Raw genomic sequence first — 17837 nt, 5'->3', positions numbered from 1 at the left:
TTGGAGTGAGAAAAAAGGGGTAATGCCTGAAGACCATGCAAACCAACTCCTTCTGGAGCTGTAAGGTGTTGATTGTGTGGATAGGTGATGTTCTGGATATATGTCGTGTGGTTAGTATGACAAGAGCCAGCATAAATGGAGCCTGAGAGTTTATAATTGGCTGAACAGAAAACAAGATCCAGGAATGGGTAGAACATCCCCTAAAGTGAGTAAAGGTCTTTGTCCCCACCAGCAAGTAAGCTCATCCAGAGAAGTGTTTTGAACCTCAGACAAGGGAAAGATAAAGGGAGTCCCTGTATAAAAAGGAGGATGAGGGGAGAGGCAAAGCCAGCAACTGACAGTTATATTAGGGTTAGTTTTGTTTAAGTATTGAAAGTTAATATCAAGGGGAGCAAAGGGCTCATCGGGGTATGCGTCTGAGGGTATTGGAGAAGTTGTTTGTGGTGTTGAAGCGGGTTGAGAGCTTAAGGGTGGAGAAGTCCTGAGGGGTAGTGCTGGAGGTTGTGGTGGTGCTAATGGCCCAATAGGACAGGCTGGTGCAAGCCGGCTCCCAGGGATGAATTGAATAGTAAAGGAATTTCCATGGTCTTGCCCTGACACATATAATCTTATGCCATAGTGTTTTCCCTTATAGTATTTAAGAGGGTCATGTTTAAAGGTGAATGTCATAAGGTTACATTGATTTAAGGAGCATGTTTTTGAGGTTTTTCTGATAATTTTTATCTAATCATCTGCATTAGAACCATGCCATGGACTAATAGTTTCACAACCCCATGCATAGCAGAAATACTCAGTCTCACTATACGTACCACAGTCAGTATGAGATTTTTGTTCCTGAGGACAAATATACCATCCAATGTTTTGTAATGCTTTTTGTCTTAGTAGGTTTTTACAATTAGGAACGGATGTATCTGGGTGTAGGATGGGGACCCCATCTGGACCAAGGACACTGTCTTGGAGGGGAATGGTATGGGAATTTAAAAGGGTACATAGATCTATAGTTAAGGTTGCATGCACAGTTTCACTTTTAGCAAGCACCTTACCAGTTGCATAATCAGTAATTTGCCAAGTTCCATAATTAGGGACATGGGGTCGGGATATAGCTTCATCGGGGCGTAACAAGCAAGCAGAAAGTAATACTAGCACAAAGATTATGTACATTTTTTTTCAATTTAACCTTTAAGGGATTGTCTCCCTTAATAATTGTCCACTTATCTTTAGCTGGATGGTCAGTGGATTCGTCTGGGGGTAATATCTTGAAGTTGGTATGTTGAATCCAGGCAGACTTCCCGGCAACTTTAATTGCTGTGGGGGTGCTGAGTATCACGGTGTATGACCCTTCCCACCATGGCTCTAGTCCTTTTGAATCCAGACGTTTGAGTAGCACTTGACTTCCTGGTTCCGCAGCTTGTTGGCAGAGTCCGGGAGCTGGAGGGTCAGAAGCAGGGTGTCGTTGTCTAAAAATCCGGTGGATGGAGGCAAGCACTGGCTGGAGGGCCTGGAGGGACTTAATGAGATCTTGGTTAGTAATCTCAGCAATCTTTTCTTCTGTCAAGCAAGGCAAAAGTGGAGGAGGCCTCCCAAACATTGCCTCGAAAGGGGAAATTCCAGAGACATAGGGGGTAAATCTAGCCCTTAGAAGGGCAAAAGGAAGGAGACTCACCCAGTTCTCACCAGTCTCCAAAGAGAGTTTAGCCAAAGTGGACTTTAGAGTCTGATTCATCCTTTCTACTTGGCCTGAGCTCTGAGGCCTATAGGCACTGTGAAGCTTCCAATCAATGTGGAGAGCTTGGGCAAGTTTTTGAGTAACTTGGGCTATGAAAGCAGGACCATTGTCAGACCCCATAGATAAGGATAGGCCAAATCTGGGAATAACTTCTTGGATTAACATTTTAACTACAATAAGAGCTGATTCTGAGTGGGTAGGGAAGGCTTCTACCCATCCAGTGAAAGTATCCACCATTACAAGCAAGTACTTGTATCCACTTTGTCCTGGCTTGTTTAATTCTGTAAAGTCAATTTCCCAATGTTCCCCTGGGGTGGTTCCCTGATAATGGAGGGTACTCACCGGCTTGTTGTGTTTTGGGTTTACCTTGAGGCATTGTTCACTGCGCAGACTAGATAGATGTGCCAGTTTGGTCAACTTTGGGATGAAAAATTGATTACGGAATAGGCTAGCTAGCTTCGAGCCCCCAAGATGGGTAGCCTGATGGGCTTGTTGGATTAGTTCTCTGCCCAAAGCCTCTGGTATAAGGATTCTTTCATCAGGTAACTGATACCACTTGTCTGAGTCTCTTGGTTTAGCATTTAACTGGGCTGCCAGGTGAAGATCACTTGAAGTGTACACAGGGTCAAAGATGGTGGGAGGCATGATGAGTAGGGTTTTGTTTTCTTCCGTCCCCACTGATTTTAAGGCAGCCTCTTGGGCTGTTTGATCTGGGAGTCAATTTCCTTAAGTTACTGGGTCTGAGCCTGTGGTATGTGCCTTGCAATGCATAACAGATACCTTTAGTGGAAGCCAAATGGCAGCCAGTAGGTCTAGAATTTAGGCTGCATTTTTAATCTTTTGTCCATTAGAAGTCAGTAGACCTCTTTCTTGATAAATCATCCCATGTACATGAATAGTGGCAAATGTTTATCTACTGTCCATATAGATATTAATCTTTTTGTCTTGACCCAGATGTAATGCCTGGGTTAGGGCTATCAATTCAGCCTTTTGTGCAGAAGTACCAGAGGCCAATTGTTGAGACCATTATGGTCTTGATCTTGAGTGACCACAGCCACCCCTGCCACCCACTTACCTTCATGAATGCAACTACTTCCATCTGTGAAGAGGACCAGTTCAGCATCAGGCAAGGGGATGTTAGTCAGGTCTTCTTGAAGCCCCGTGATTTTTTCGATGGTGGAGAGGTAGTCGCAGAGTGGCAGGGTGGGGTCATCATTTGGCAGAAGAGTTGCTGGACTTAGAGTGGTAGCTTCTTTAAATTGGACTGAGGCAGGGTCCAACAGAAGTGCTTGGTAGTAGATGATATGGGCATTGGTCACCCACTTATCAGGAGGTGTTTTTATAAGGTCTCTAATGCATGAGGTGAGACCACTTTAATGAGCTGTCCAAAAGTTAACTTTTTTCCATCCTGTACTAGTAGGGCCACAGCAGCAGTCATTCGAAGGCATGCAGGCCATCCAGAAGCCACGGGGTCCAGTCTCTTGGACAAATAGGTGATGGGCCGATCCCAAGGGCCTAATTTCTGGGTGAGGACCCCTTTGCAATGCCCCTCTTTTCATCTACAAACAGGGTAAATGGCTTTTGTAGTCTGGCAATGCTAAGGCAGGCGCCTCAATCAGAGCATTTTTAAGGTTAGTAAAGGCAGTGTCTTGTTTTGGTCCCCACTCAAGGGGGTCTTGAGTAGTTCCAGCCAAAGTCTCATATAAGGGTTGTGCCAGCTCTGTAAAATGAATGATCCAAAGGCGGCAATATCCCACAGCCCCTAAAAATTATCGCACCTGCCGCTTGTTGGCAGGAGTGGAAATCTGCAGCATAGCACGAACCCAAGACGGTGAGAGGGTGCGCTTTCCCTCGTGAATCTGATAACCTAAGTAAGTAACCTGTTTACGGCACAGTTGGGCTTTTTTGGCTGAAACCCGGTATCTAAGATCTGAGAGAGTTTTCAGTAAGGCTTGGGTGCCCGAGACACAGGACTCATATTTCTCCGTAGCCAATAGAAGGTCATCAACGTATTGGAGCAACGTCAGTCATGGATGATCCTCCCGAAAGGGGAGGAGGTCTCGGGACAAAGCCTCATCAAAGAGTGTGGGGGCATTTTTGAAACCTTGGGGAAGTCGAGTCCAAGTCAGTTGTTCCAAGACTCCCAAAAAGGGGTCTGTCCATTCAAAGGCAAATAAGGGTTCACTCACTGGGGTGGTCAGTAAGGTGAATAAGGCATCTTTTAAGTCCAATACCGTGTACTAGATGTGATGAGGCAGCAGAAGGCTCAGGAGGGTGTAGGGATTGGGCACCATTGGATGTAAGGTGACCACCCTTTTGTTTACCTCTCCTAAGTCTTGGACCGGTCGGTAATCCTGGGTCCCTGGTTTTTGTACTGGAAGCAAGTGGGTATTCCAAGGAGAAATACATGATTTTAAAATGCCCTGTTGTTTGAATCACAAGATGTGGGTGGCAATTCCCTTGGGCTGCCAGGCTAATTGGGTATTATTTCAACTTAATCGGGGTGGCTATCACCAAGGGAGCTTGATTTTTGGCTAACCCAGGGGGGTTATATTCTGCCCATACTTCTGGGATTTGTTGAGTCCAAATGTATAACAATTCATCTCTTTCTATCAAATCAAATCTTTGTTCCTCAGGTCCTAAAACTTCTTGAAATAAGATGTGGCTTTCTCCTACCGGGAACTGGGCCATCACCTTAATGATTGGATTCTCAATAGTTACAGTAGGTGTTTCGGTCACAAAACTCAATTGTACTTTTAATTTGTGTAGAAGATCTCTACACAGGAGTGGGTCTGGACAGTTGGGCGCCCAAAGAAAGGTGTGGCTCATTAGGGGCTGTCCAGGTTACCCCAGGGACGCCCTAAGCTATTTTACTATTTTAGTTTGTCCGGTGGCCCCTATGACCTTTATTGATCTTTTTCAAGAGAAAGTCGTTTTTCCCTTTTATTGGTTGGCCAATTCCCGGTGGCCAGACATTCAAGAATCTTGGTAAGTCTCTTTTCATTTTTATCTTCCTTGGATTCACACTGATCAAAAACCTTCTGAGCTATCTCCGTGAGCTGACTAAGGGGTGTTCCCTCAAAACCCTCTACTTTCTGCAATTTTCATTTTATGTCAGGGGCCGACTGTGTCACGAACACAATATTTATGGCTCGTGCATTTTCGGGTGCCTCCGGATCTATTGGAGTATAGATATGGTAGGCTTTTAGGAGTCTTTCCAAATAAGCAGCAGGGGACTCAGTAGCCAATTGTCTTACCTCTGATACCTTGGATAGGTTGGTGGGCTTCCAGGCTGCTGCCTTAAGGGCTCCCAGAAGAAGCTGGCAATACCTGTCAAGAGCCTCCTTACCTCTATTAGTATTCAGATCGCAGTCTGGGCGCCGCAAAGAGAAGATGGCTTCTTGGCGGTCAGGATCAGAGGTGGGATTTCCATCTGGGCCCATGACAGCCCGATGGGTTGCTCCGCAGATGCGGTCTTTCTTCTGCAGTAAAAAGGGTCTGAAGGAGTTGTTGACAATCGTCCCAGGTGGGGCAATGGGTATAACAGATATGTTCCAAAAGGCTAATGAGGCCTTGTGGGTCTTTGGAAAAGGGTGGGTTCTGATTTTTCCAGTTATATAAATCAGAAGTGGTAAAGGGGACATACATCATCATGGGGGCTTGATCTGGCCCCAAAAAGTTTTCTTGGAGAAGGTATAAGGGAAGGGGGTGAGGAGAGGGAGTGGATGAATCCGGCCATGGGTGTCGGTGGATCCGGGTACAGCGTGGACTAGGAGGTGCCGAGATAGCTTAGGGCTGGGAGGGAGGTGGAGGAGAAGGAGCCTGATGTGGGAGAGGAGGTGAAGGGGGTTGGGGTGGGGCCTGAGGAGGAAGGGGGGTCCGATAGGGAGGAGGAAGGTCGTCCTGAGGCGGGGATTCTAGGACTTGGGGATTTTTGGGGGAATGAGAAGGTTTTAAGGGAGCAAGGACAGAGGGCTTCTGAAGCAACTTCCTGAGCCACGATGGGGGATCATAAATCCAATCAATCCAGACCTGAATGTAGATGACCTGGTCGGATGTCCGGGCTTGTCTAAAATGACCCGTTGAACAGCCTGGGCCAAAGGGAGGTCAAAAGATCCCTCGGAGGGCCAGAGGCCCCCTGATGAGATCGGCCACTCTAATTCACAAAGAGTGCGGAGGTTTCCTGGGTAAACTGAGGCTCCATATCCCTTTGCTCAATCTTGGAAGGTGGAAAAATGATTCAGGATAAGAGACAAGGGGGAGGATGATGAAGCAGATTGTCCCATCTTCACAGGACCAAACACGTGACAAGATCCAACAAAGACTGCGAACGAAAAGGACACTGGACTGGAAAACTCAACTTATGACGTGGCGGCGGTTCGAGAGTCTGAAAATCTGTCAATCCAAAAGTTGCATTAAGAATCCAGACAAAGCCTAGGCGTACACACTGCTTATCCCAATTTTATAGGAAATATCTTAAAAGCCCGAACAAGATTATTTAAGCATTTTATAATAAATGCCTTATGTTTCTTATCCCATTAAATGAAACTCAGGAGATAAAGGTCGAATTTTTACACTGAAATGTTTTGGTCCCATAAGTGTGCTGCTTTTGGAGATAGCTCCTTCTGGTGTCACCCAGAAATTGGTTCTCTCCACTGTGTCTCAGGTTCAGCCTCCCAAAGGAGACGTGCCCAGAACACTAAGCCGGGACATGGCTTTTGTGTGAGTCCTCCTGAACGGGCATAATCTCTTTGTCTCATCCGACCCAGAGACAGGGTATGTGTCCTTTTCTAGAATGAATTTCCTGTCTTCAGCATTAACAAATGCTCATTTTCTAAGGGCTTTACTTAGCTGGAACAATCAGGGTTTTTAATTTTTACATGCCTTTAAGAAAAGGAAAGTGCAAAGAGATAGGAAAATTAGGGTAAAGTCAAAGCAAGGAAACTGAAACAGATCAGGTCCAATATTCCTTCTAGCATGTAGACGGGGATCAGAACCAGTCTATCCCAGTGAAACCTGTCCTCCAAGTCTTTAAGAACGGTTGCCGACCTAATGTCATTTAATTGGCAAATAGAGTCCCGTTTTTATATAGGCATGTAGGTTTTCTAAGTTTAAGCTGGCTAAAGTTACATTTTACAGAAGTTTACACAAAATCCAATAAGAATCTTAGTAACTTTACCCTCTAGTGCTATTGTCTAAAATTGAACAAGGAATACCAGTACATTTAATAATCAGTTCAAATATAGCATATGCAAATATAAAACAGCCATAAAATGTCCCATTAAAGAAATATCATGACCTTATAACAATGTTATGTCTTAGCTTAAATTTATCAACATTTTGACCAATATTTTAATAATGAACTTATCTGGCTGACAGGTTCTAAGAAAAACAGACAAACAAATAGACCAAATAAAATAAAAGAAAGAAAAACAAACTAGTTAGTACAGACAGACAGACAGCACAACTAGACTTACCCAGATGGTTCAAATTGGGCCCAAATAAATCCTGTATGAAAGTGTATGCCCCTAATTAGATTAAATCTATTGGGGGACTTGGTAAAGGTGGAAATAATTCACTTCATATAAGAGGCAGACTAGTCCAATGGGCCTAAATAAATCCTGTATGAAAGTAAATGTATGCCCCCATGCAGGAGGACTTGGTAAGGGTAGGGGTATCAAGGAAATCTTTTATACAAGAGGAACTAGTCTGCATGAAATTAGAGAGAGAGAGAGAGGGTCGAGCAGATGTTGCTAGCTCCCTACAGTCAGAATCTGTAGGAGCAGGGAAGGCATAAATCTCAAAGAGAGATAAAGGAAGAGGTCGCACACATGTGGTTAGCCCCCTACAGTTAGAATCTATAGGGTTAGGGGGTGGGGGCAGAAGAACCTCACCTAAAGAGACCCTGGAGGTCACGGAAACCTCTACACATGACCGAAGTCCATAATCTCTAAAGGCAACCAATTGGCGAAAGGGACACCTAGGTCCGTTCGCCTCCCTGCAGTTGAGATCTCCCAAAATCTGACTTGGAGGGCGTCCCACTCCAAGGACTCGGAGACCCGAGTGTGCGAGTCAACATCACAACCAAAACCAATTTGAGTGCTCACTATGAAACCATCAAGAAATCACCAAGAAACCATTAAGAAATCAAGAAAACAGAATGAAAGCAAAGAGGCAAAGTGAAAGGAGAAGTTGACGCGGCGACTGTAGTTCTTTAAAATCAGTAAAGCTAAATCGAAACCAATTTAAGGAAGTAATTTACATTTGAGTTTAAACCGGCATAAAAATTTAGGTTGAATTTTACTTACCGCGTCAAAAAGAAGAGGCTTTTAGGGATCCCGGATGAGCCCCCAAATGTTGTAGCTGAAAAATCAGATGACAACGAGGCAAGTCCAAAAGTTAAAAGAAATGCTTTATTTTAGCTGGTACCCAGCGGCGGTCTCTATCCAAGGCGCAAAGAGGCACGCCAAGCATTAACAAGGTGCAGTATTTAAGCTTGAAAACTGCAAAAACAGGGAAGGGTTGGAGAGGAAGAAGTGGCAGGTCATTAGTTCATTAGGTGGTCTTATTGAGTGGGGTGCTGAGTTGCCAGTCATATAGAGTTCATTGAGATAAGGTTTGGGGAACAGATATCATAAGAGTTGAGTCACAGGGGTGAGGAATTGGAGGAATTGGGAGGGGTCTGCGCATACAGAACAGGAGCTCGGCGAGGTTAGAAGGGCAACAAAATGGAGTCAATTTTGGCAGGGTACAACAGGGAGCAGAGGGAGGGTAGACATCCACCTCTAACAACCTTGACATAGCTCCTTATCCATCTTCTCCTTCAGATCTGTCTGTGCAAATTCTGGCACTTCCACAAAGTCAAATGACCACGAAAAGTAAGCGTATAGAATCAAGCCCGACTTGAAGGCCGCCACAGCTGCACGATTAAGGACAATCTGGCAAGAAGATTCCAGAATTGCTTCAGAAAGAGCCAGGAAGGATGGGATGGGTGTGTTCAAGGAAAAGGGAATATTTTGAAGGGGATTAATGGTGACTCACCTTGTAACAAAATAATTTTTTAAAACAATTAGGTGATTGCTGTAGTTTTTAAATTGCACTTTCTGTCTCTTCCTGAGTACAGACTGCTTTTGCTATTGGTGGAATCAGGAGCAAGTTGAGGAATGTGACAGCCAAGTCTCTGGTGACTGACGGATGGGGCCCACCTAGTTGTTTGTGGCCTGCCTGCTTTTATGGCACAGGTGGGGTACAGTAGGGCAGGGGCCACGGGTAGAAGGAATGGGATAGGATCCTTCAGCCACAGTGCATCGCTTGTGGTCAGAGTTAGTTTGTACAATTTTACGATAAAATATAAATATATTTCTCACTGTTATCATTGAATGCAATAACAAGGAAATAATCACCTTTTCTAGATTCTGGTGCTTTAAATTTTTGTCCTGTGAAAATACAGTGTGACTATCAACTGGATTCATATGTTCAGGCTTTTTCCTAAGAGCTTACGGTTCAAAATCTGCTTTTCTAAAGAAGTGAGCACTCTCCCTGTTCACACAAATCCCCTATGCTCATTTTTTAGGGTTGTCATTAGAAATCACCACCAGTGGCTTCAGGCGTTATTCTCCTACAGTGCTGGAGGAGGCAGCAGCCTGAGAGGAAAGCATCGGAAGGTCCACACAGCCTCCTCACTTTTGGTGACAAGTGTCCTTTCCTGGAGGCCCGTGGCTTGCATCTGCCTGCTCCACCCTCCATTGTAAGGGAGCTATCTGCCCGCTGGGTCTTCACACAGCAGTCTCCTTTCTGTTGCATGTCTTCTCCTCAGTCCCGCTCAGATGCTGTTTCAGCTGAGATAGTTGACTGGATCTATCCTTTCCCCCAATTACCCAAAGTCCCTTGGCCTTGTGTCCAGAGAAAGCTATCTGGACAGACAGAATTTGCAAATCATCAAGTTCTGATTCCTTTGAACTTAGAGGATCCTTTCTCGATGTATTTCTTTCCCATTTAATTCTACTATAAATGAAGCCACAGCCTTCAACCTTTTCTCAAGTGTCCTCAGCTTTCTGCACAAGTTCATCACTTAAAGTTTTATTTTCTACCCACCAGCAGAAGACCATTTAGCAAAAATAGTCATCACTTTATATCCAGGAACATCTTTGTTTGTAATAAAATTTTCTCTTTGTCATCTGAGGCCTTGTCGTAGTTTGGGGTTTTTATAAGGGGAACAATACAGTACAGGACACATTTTATAAACTTACTTTATACTCACCCAAATAATCATATACAAGAGTGCGAGGAAGCTGTCCATAAAGACCAAAGAGTCTAGCTGATGGCCTGGATCCTAATATCCTGCATGAGCCCAGCTGAAGACCAAGAACCCATAGCAATGCTTCCCGCAAGTTCAACTGGAGGCTTAGAGCATACAAGAATGTCTCATGCAGGCCAGCTTCTTGGACCTGTGCTAGAAAGGCCCAAAGGTCAGTGGTGGAAGCTAGAAAGTCTATGCCAGCAGGATAAAGGATGTGTGCTGACATGCTGAGGGATCTGAGCTGGAACCAGGAAGCAAGCTCAAGATAAGAACCAGAGCTCCCCTCAAATGTACTATAGCCATTCTCAGCAACAGTGAGGTCCTGAGCTCCTCCAGCAATGAGGAAAGCTGAGTTCCCATTAAGAAAGCCAATGTGACAAGCTTCTCTAGGAAACTGAGCAGTGCACCATCTTCCCCACTGGAGACAGGACCAGAGCTCTGCCACAGTGAAACACAGCCATTCTTAGTGACAATGAGGTCCCAAGATCCTCCTCTAACAAGAACAACCAAGTTCACCAGGAAAGGCAACATGACAAGGTCCTCCTGCAGAACAGCCCAAGAGAACCAGCAGCTTCCAAAGCTTCAACGTCTTCTTCAAATAGCTGCCCTAAGAGCCTCCCAACAGCTTCCCCAGTTCTGCCTTTTATGCTGCTGGCAACAATCCTCAGGTGGGCCTCCTGCACACAGCACCACACTAGTTCAATTCATCTGGTGTAACAAGTTGACCCCAAGTTAGCAATCTACTACAGACCTCCTCCCCCAAAGCAATCCTAATATTTAAGTTTCTTCCAACAATCTCTTCAAAGCTAAGCATTTCTATCATGTACCATGCAGGTAGACCTTACCCAATTCCAAAGCCATTCACATAATTTTTGAGATAGCACTACGCTCTTGGTTCTAAAGTTTCCTTATTTTCCCAAGAGTGACTATATTGATAGATGCATTGTGTCAAGTTGAGAAATTTAGAAGTTTAACTAAGCTATTCAGCAGAGGGTCAGGATCCTCACCTTGTAAACATCCTAAGTGCCCAGAGATGATGATGTGAGTGCTATAGCCTTCCCAGGTGAGTGTGTGTGTGTGTGTGTGTGTGTGTGTGTGTGTCCTTCTTACAATAAAAGGGAGAAAGAGAAGCTTGCTTTCTTCCATTTTTGCTCTTGTTGCTTTTGCCTTCTGCCGCCTTGAATGATTGCCCCTCACCATGCCACCCTACTGTGAAGCCAGCTGAATATGTACTAAACCTCCCCCACTGTGAGTTAAATAAACCTTTCCTTCCTTAGTGTTTGGCATTGGGTTTTTTTGTCTCAGCAATGAGAAAAAGTAACCAACACATTGAGGGTAACAACGAACTACAACAGAAATGAATTCTCCCATAAATCTGTAGAATAGAAGTTCTGAGTCAAGTGTGTTCAGCTTTGGTTCCTCTAGGAGGTTCTGAAGGTGACCATTCCATAACCCCCAGCCTCTTATGGCTGTGGGGAACCCATGCTGTCTTCTGGCTTCTAGACACATCACAGCACTCTCCGCTTTCAGTTTTGCCCAGTGCATTCCCAACAGACCTGTGTCTGTGTGCTGTGCTTTCTTGTGATAAGGGTCAGGGCACATTTCAATGAAGAAAGACTTCATGTTGACTTGACTGCATCTGCCAAGACCCCCAGGTCCAAATAAAACCTCAGTCTCAGCTTAGGCTTTTCAGAAATCTTTTTTGGGGGACAAATTCAACACACAAAACATGCATAGAAATTTTAACTTATTCATTGGATTTCTCTTCATTCAGTCTTTGCTGCTTTGTTCTGCTTTTCAACACATACACTCTGGTTTTGCCATGACCAGGTTGTGAGTGCTTGGATACCAAGCTTGGATTTTCTTCTTTTCTGTATCCACTGCAGCACCTGCGACATGATCCCATATAACGTAGAAAAATCAGTACATGTACCGCAATGCATGAAAGCCAATTAATTTGAATGTTGATTTTCTAAGACAAGATGACCCAAGTAAAAAACAAAATGTCCTAGGAAAGACAATGTGTTTGAAGAGAGGGCTCTACCTGTGTAGTGGCTGATACATTGTGCCAACCTGGCTGGGTCTGCCTCGTTCCACACCCTCAGAGGAACTTCAGTCTTCGCGGTCAGCTTGGACTTTATCCCCTGGCTTCCAGCACAAACTCTTTGGCCTCTGACTTGGATCATTCAGCTTTCTGTCACAGACTCATCAGCCTTCCATCCCTCCCATCACAGACCCATCAGTGACTGATAAGGACATGCATGGAGCACTGAAATGAGTTCCAGACTGTTGTAGCTCAAAAATCAGATGACAACGAGGCAAGTCCAAAAGTTAAAAGAAGCACTTTATTTTAGCTGGTACCCAGCGGCAGTCGCTATGCAAGGTGCAAAGAGGGGCGCCAAGCATTAACAAGGTGCCATAAAGCTTGAAAGCTTAAAAACCCCCAAAACAGGGAAGGGGTGGAGAGGAAGAAGTGGCAGGGTCATTAGTTCACTAGGTGGTCTTGTACTGGAATCAGCAATCACGGGGTACAGCGAGTCATTAGTTCATGGGGTGATCCTGTTGGGTGGAGGTGCTGAATTGGCGAGGTCATGAGTTTATCTAGTGGGCCCATTGGGCGGGGGTGCTGAAATCATGCAGAGTTCTGCAGGACAAGATAAGGTTTGGGGAACAGATATCATAAGACTTGGGTCATAAGGGGGTGAGGAGTTGGGAGGGGTAGGCGCATACAGAACAGGAACTCAACGAGGTTAGAAGGGCAACAAAATGGAGTCAATTTGACAGGGTATAACACAGACCTTGAGCTGAGTCCTTCCATCTCTGGTGTGCAGACACCCTCTTCAGGCTTCCTCATCTGACCGTGTGGCTGACTATCATAAAGCCATCTTGTAATTTCTTACACATTTGTATATCTTGTGTTATATCTGTTCATTGTATTATATCTGTTCCTCTAGCAAAACCCTGACTGGTACAACCTGTAAATAACAAAACCCATGCTCTAAAATTAATAAATAATGAGAATGTTTGCCACTGTGGGAAAGCCATTCTCAGTGACGCTAAGCATCTGCAGCATTGCCGTTGGCAAATCGCATGACCACTAAAGAAATATTGTGCTTACATAAGGTTACGGAGCCTTTGCACCTGTGCCTTAGCTGAACTCGAGCACATACTCAGGCTTGCTCTTGCCAGCTCTGAGTCCAGTCAAGATAGTGCAGTGAGTTGAGCTAGCCTGGGAGGGACGGAAGGGGAAGGAGTCCGCATCCAGATACGGATTCTAGGAAAGAAGCAGCAGTACTCACTGAGGATTGGAATGAAATACAGCTGGCAGGGAGGACTTTAGGATGATTCCATAGATTTGGGGCTGTATATTTCAAATAGCAAATTTACATTCAGAAAGAAAGAAGAGAGGGTAGTCCTTCCAGATAATAAAACATCCAACTCTAACTTAAAGATTAGCATCTGGCCCACGAGTGGCCAGAGGGTGAGTGGACAGCACAGAACCTGGCAAGTGACCCAAGCACACAGGGCACTAAGCAGCTGACCAGCTTGTGATCTCAATCGCTGTAGGAGCAGTGCTGGTAACAATGGCAATGGCCAAGTGGGAGGGACAAAGTTGACTTCACACATTCGGCCATTTACCAAGATAAATTTCAAATGAAATATAAATGCTTAAACTTAGAACTTTTAATATTAGGGGGAAAATCAAAACATTCTACAGTAATGGTAGTAAAAAACCTTTTTAAATATGATTCAAAATCTAGAAACATAAATGAGACACTGTATAAGCAAACACAATCATCAAGACACATGAAAAAATAGTTGTATAGGCAACAGTATATCCACAGGAAAAAGATTAAATCCTTGGTCAAAACAGAAAAGCAGTTCACTGAGAAAGTTAATATGTATTATACATATATTTGAATGATCTAAAATGATTTTCAACATTATTTTTACATTTGTCAATACTAACAGAGGTTTCTCTAAACCCACATACAATATTGTACCTGAAAATGTTGATTTACAACACAGTACTCATTTACAGAGCACTGTAACAGTTCCTTTGTATATTTTTATTCTTCCTTGGTGTTTATAATTAAGAATTTCTACAAATAACTAATTAGTTATTGATCTTAATCTTAAACCAAGATAACTACTTAGTGGATCTATTAGCAGGTTATTTGCAGTCGCACGCAACACTCACAGCCCTGAGATAACACCCGAGGGAGTGACTCGCATTTGCATTAATTCCTTAATACATTGTACTCCCTCTTCCTGATGACCTCTCTTGCTTCCCACAGGACTTGACACTTCTGGTGGTGTCTAAGCATCGACTTTAAAAGTAAAGTCATTGAGAAGAGTGGTCTGAAATAGAAGGCATTAAGATTTGAATATCAAATGATTACCTTATTTCTGGAAGACACGAGCGTGGGATGAAACCCTTGGGCTACGTTCAGACATAAGTTATTACAAAACTTCTCTAACAGAGTCTGGTTCCTGTCACTTAGAACTTTTTCACTGGGGATTCAAATACCCCTCCATGACATGGTTTGTGCTAAGTAAATGTTTGTTAGCTAATGAAATCTGGAAAGAAACAACACCTGCACTGTGGGCACACCAGGGTCGCAGTCACAGCATTGACCACACAGAGCTGTATGGTAAGTATGTCATTCTCCCCTTTACTGGGTAGTGTTCTTTAAGTAAAAGCAGTAGGACCAAGAGGTGGAGGGTATGAGGACAGAGAGGAGTGAGGTGACAGCAAAAACATCTAAGATGTGTTATGTACATTTTCCAACTCCCCATGATGGATGCATTTGTTATATGCTGCCAACATGCACTGATAAAATAAAATTTAAGAAAAACAAAATCAGCATATGTTATGGCATTTTCTCACAGGAAATAGGAAGATGTTTAAGACGGACACAACTGCTACAGACCATGAGCAGCAGTGGGCCTGGCATTAGTGAGCTAATGCAGGTACCTCAGTGATTTGACTCCTGGGTGTGCATTTGAAACATCCCAGATGCAACATTTTGCCATGGAGAACAGCAAAATCATGGAAAACATTTAACTCAGAGAAATTTAACACAAATTAGGCATAATTAAAAAGGCATATATTTGGTATATAGTGAATAACTTCATTTTAAGAAAAACATCATGATAAATTATATTTGTGTATATCATGTAGCTTGAAATGTTGTGGCTGGTACTGTCCACAGTAAATCAACAGACAGGTTGTATTCTGCAAAAGTAATTGTTTACTTGACAACTCCATTTAGAAAGTTTCACTTTTAATCAAGCTCAGTTATGTGTTTTGAGGACATATTAAGATACTCACCTTAGGGTTGAGGACATAGCTCAGTGGTCTAAGTGCCTACCTGGCAAGCGCAACGACCTGAGTTTGATCCCTGGTACTGTGTGCGGATCCAGGAACCGGGCATGGTGGCATATACCTGCAATCCCAGTGCTGGCGAGGCTGAGATAAGAGGATCACTACAAGTCTGAGCTGCATCACGAGATCCTATACCAAAGAAATAAATTAAAGATTTCGAAAAACTAAAAAAAAAAAAAAAAATACTAACTTTAGATTACCTGCCATATGTCTCACAAAACTTATTTTGGAATATATATTTTAAAGAATCAAGAAGAAATATGCGTATGAGACAATAATCCCTGGTGAATATCTTCATTATGTATCACAAACACATACGAATAAAAATGTTCACAAAAATAAAATTATAAATACAGTGATACTCTTAATAGATGGCAGAATAAGTTGCCTTCAGGCGATTTCATATCTATTTTGCAGTTGCTTACAAAAGTGTTTTCTTTGGTTACAAAGAGTGAAATTATGGCCATTATATGTCCCCTACCCTGTTCTTATCTAATGGATATTACATTCTTACTCCCTTAAATTATTACATCCTTCTGAGATCTGTTGAAAAAGGCTTTGAAAATCTGCCTAAGCTATGTATTTATCACACTGTTTGTAGAAAATGATTATTTTGACTAAAAGAATATCTGTCCTACATTAAGAAAAAGGAAAAAAAAAAGCAGTTCCTTAATATCTGCAAAAATCACTGAAATGGCTGTTTAAAAATCACATATTGCATTATACTATTTAAGTTACTATGAATGTTTCTCACAGTTTTAGTAATTTTAGATAAATATATGACATAATATTAACACAGCTAAGCTAATGTTTCTCCAAGAGTGGGCCACGCATTACTGATGGAGCAGAGTATTCTTAAGCAATACAGAAATCAGTTTCCCCACAATCTTTATATGGGCATGTATACTAACTAGCTGGCCACCAAAAGTGGTCTCCACTAAACAATTTCAGTTCGGAAGTCTTTGTTTTCTCCTCTGCCACAGCAGTAGTGTCACTTGAGCCAACCAACATGGCCGAAGTGATGTTCCACTTCAAGATCTGTCCTTTACCAACAGCATGACCCACTGCTGCTCCCTGAGGCTCAGGGAACTTGAGCCACCAGCTGAGCACTCTGTTCCCTGCCGGAGAAAATTTGTTAGGCTACACAGACAGAGAGGAAAAGCCGGCCACCCAAGGGACCTGCCTGAGCTGAGAGTTCCAGCCATCTCTGCGGAGGCATCAGTCACCCAAGAAAGCCACCTTGGTGAAGCCAACCTGGCACCATCTGAGGGAGATGGGGAGTCACCCAACTCTTGAGACATGAGAAGTAGCAAAATTATTTGTATTTATAAAAAAATTACACTAAGGTGGCTTATTTCACTACAACACATAATCAGAATCGGAGCCAGTATCAAAAGTGAGTACTCTCATAGCAAAAAGTGTGGTAATGACTGTGAGCAGGTATCAGACAGAGACTGGAGGGCCTGAGGCACTGCTGATGAAGCTGAGAGGTCAGTGAGCAGCCCACAAGGGAAGGGAGGGAAGGGGAGGAGGGATTGGAGCCAGGCAGTGACAGGGAAGTAACTGAGCAGCTACCTGAGGCAGCGCAGAAGACAGAAGGGTCTCCAAAGGAAGCTGGGAGCTCAACTTGAGAGATTTGCAGGCAGAAAGCTAAAAATGCCAAACGTGCTAGGGCCACTTCTGATAAGGTACAAGAGGTATAAAATGAGCATTGGAAGCAGCTTTTTAGATTTCAAACAAAAGTTTGGAGAATATGATGAGTTCAGGACTTGCTAGGTCTTCAAATCTCTTGGGAAAAAGCCCTCAAAGTAGTAATAGGTTATGTGATAAGACCATATTCCCAGCACAATGCACTCTCGGGAGAAAAACCTAGGTTGCAACCATTCACCCCATGTCACCAACAGGGATGGCTTGCAGCAAGGTTTGCTGACTGCTTCATGCACAAAGGCTCCTGTGAATGTGAGTGCTGATTCCTTACAGACCTTCTTAGGAGTAGTTGGGTGTCTAAGAGGGCATCACAGAACATTTTCATGATGTTTCGAGGCCAGCTCACCTTGATGCAAGGAGAGAGGGACTGCCATTGAAGAATTTGGGCTTGGGACAGCTGCATAATGAAGTGGGTTATCGTTTAATGCATGAATGGCTTTAAATGTTCATTGATAATCTACACTAGCTCAGACTAGGGAGTGGAGACAGATTATTCTCTGGGCCTTATGCATTCAAGAAGAAAACCAAGAAATCTTAACCTGCACATGTAAGCCATTTCTCCCAGAAAATGAAGAATTGACTCAGTATCAAACCCTAGAGTTCAAGGGAAACAGCTAAAAATCAGGAGGCTAATGCTCAGAAACAGAACTGAGTATATGCAACAGCGTGCCTCTTTGCCCCAGGCCAGCCCTATCAGCAACATGTACCTGTCTGGA

At 43.6% G+C, this 17837-nt stretch overlaps 1 long non-coding RNA gene across 1 annotated transcript; it reads left to right on the top strand.

Annotated features, from left to right (window-relative positions):
* Window positions 1-1131: 1131 nt before the first annotated feature.
* On the top strand, window positions 1132-17142 carry LOC111817953. Its single transcript, XR_002822044.1, has 3 exons — window positions 1132-1248; window positions 2198-2201; window positions 17133-17142. It is a non-coding gene; the product is annotated as an uncharacterized LOC111817953 (long non-coding RNA).
* The last annotated feature ends 695 nt before the right edge of the window (window positions 17143-17837 follow it).

Source organism: Octodon degus, unplaced genomic scaffold (assembly GCF_000260255.1).
Source record: "Octodon degus isolate 3935 unplaced genomic scaffold, OctDeg1.0 scaffold00075, whole genome shotgun sequence".
Taxonomy (NCBI): Eukaryota; Metazoa; Chordata; class Mammalia; order Rodentia; family Octodontidae; genus Octodon; species Octodon degus.
Note: the sequence above shows the minus strand (reverse complement) of the source record. Positions and strands in the feature narration are given on the sequence as shown.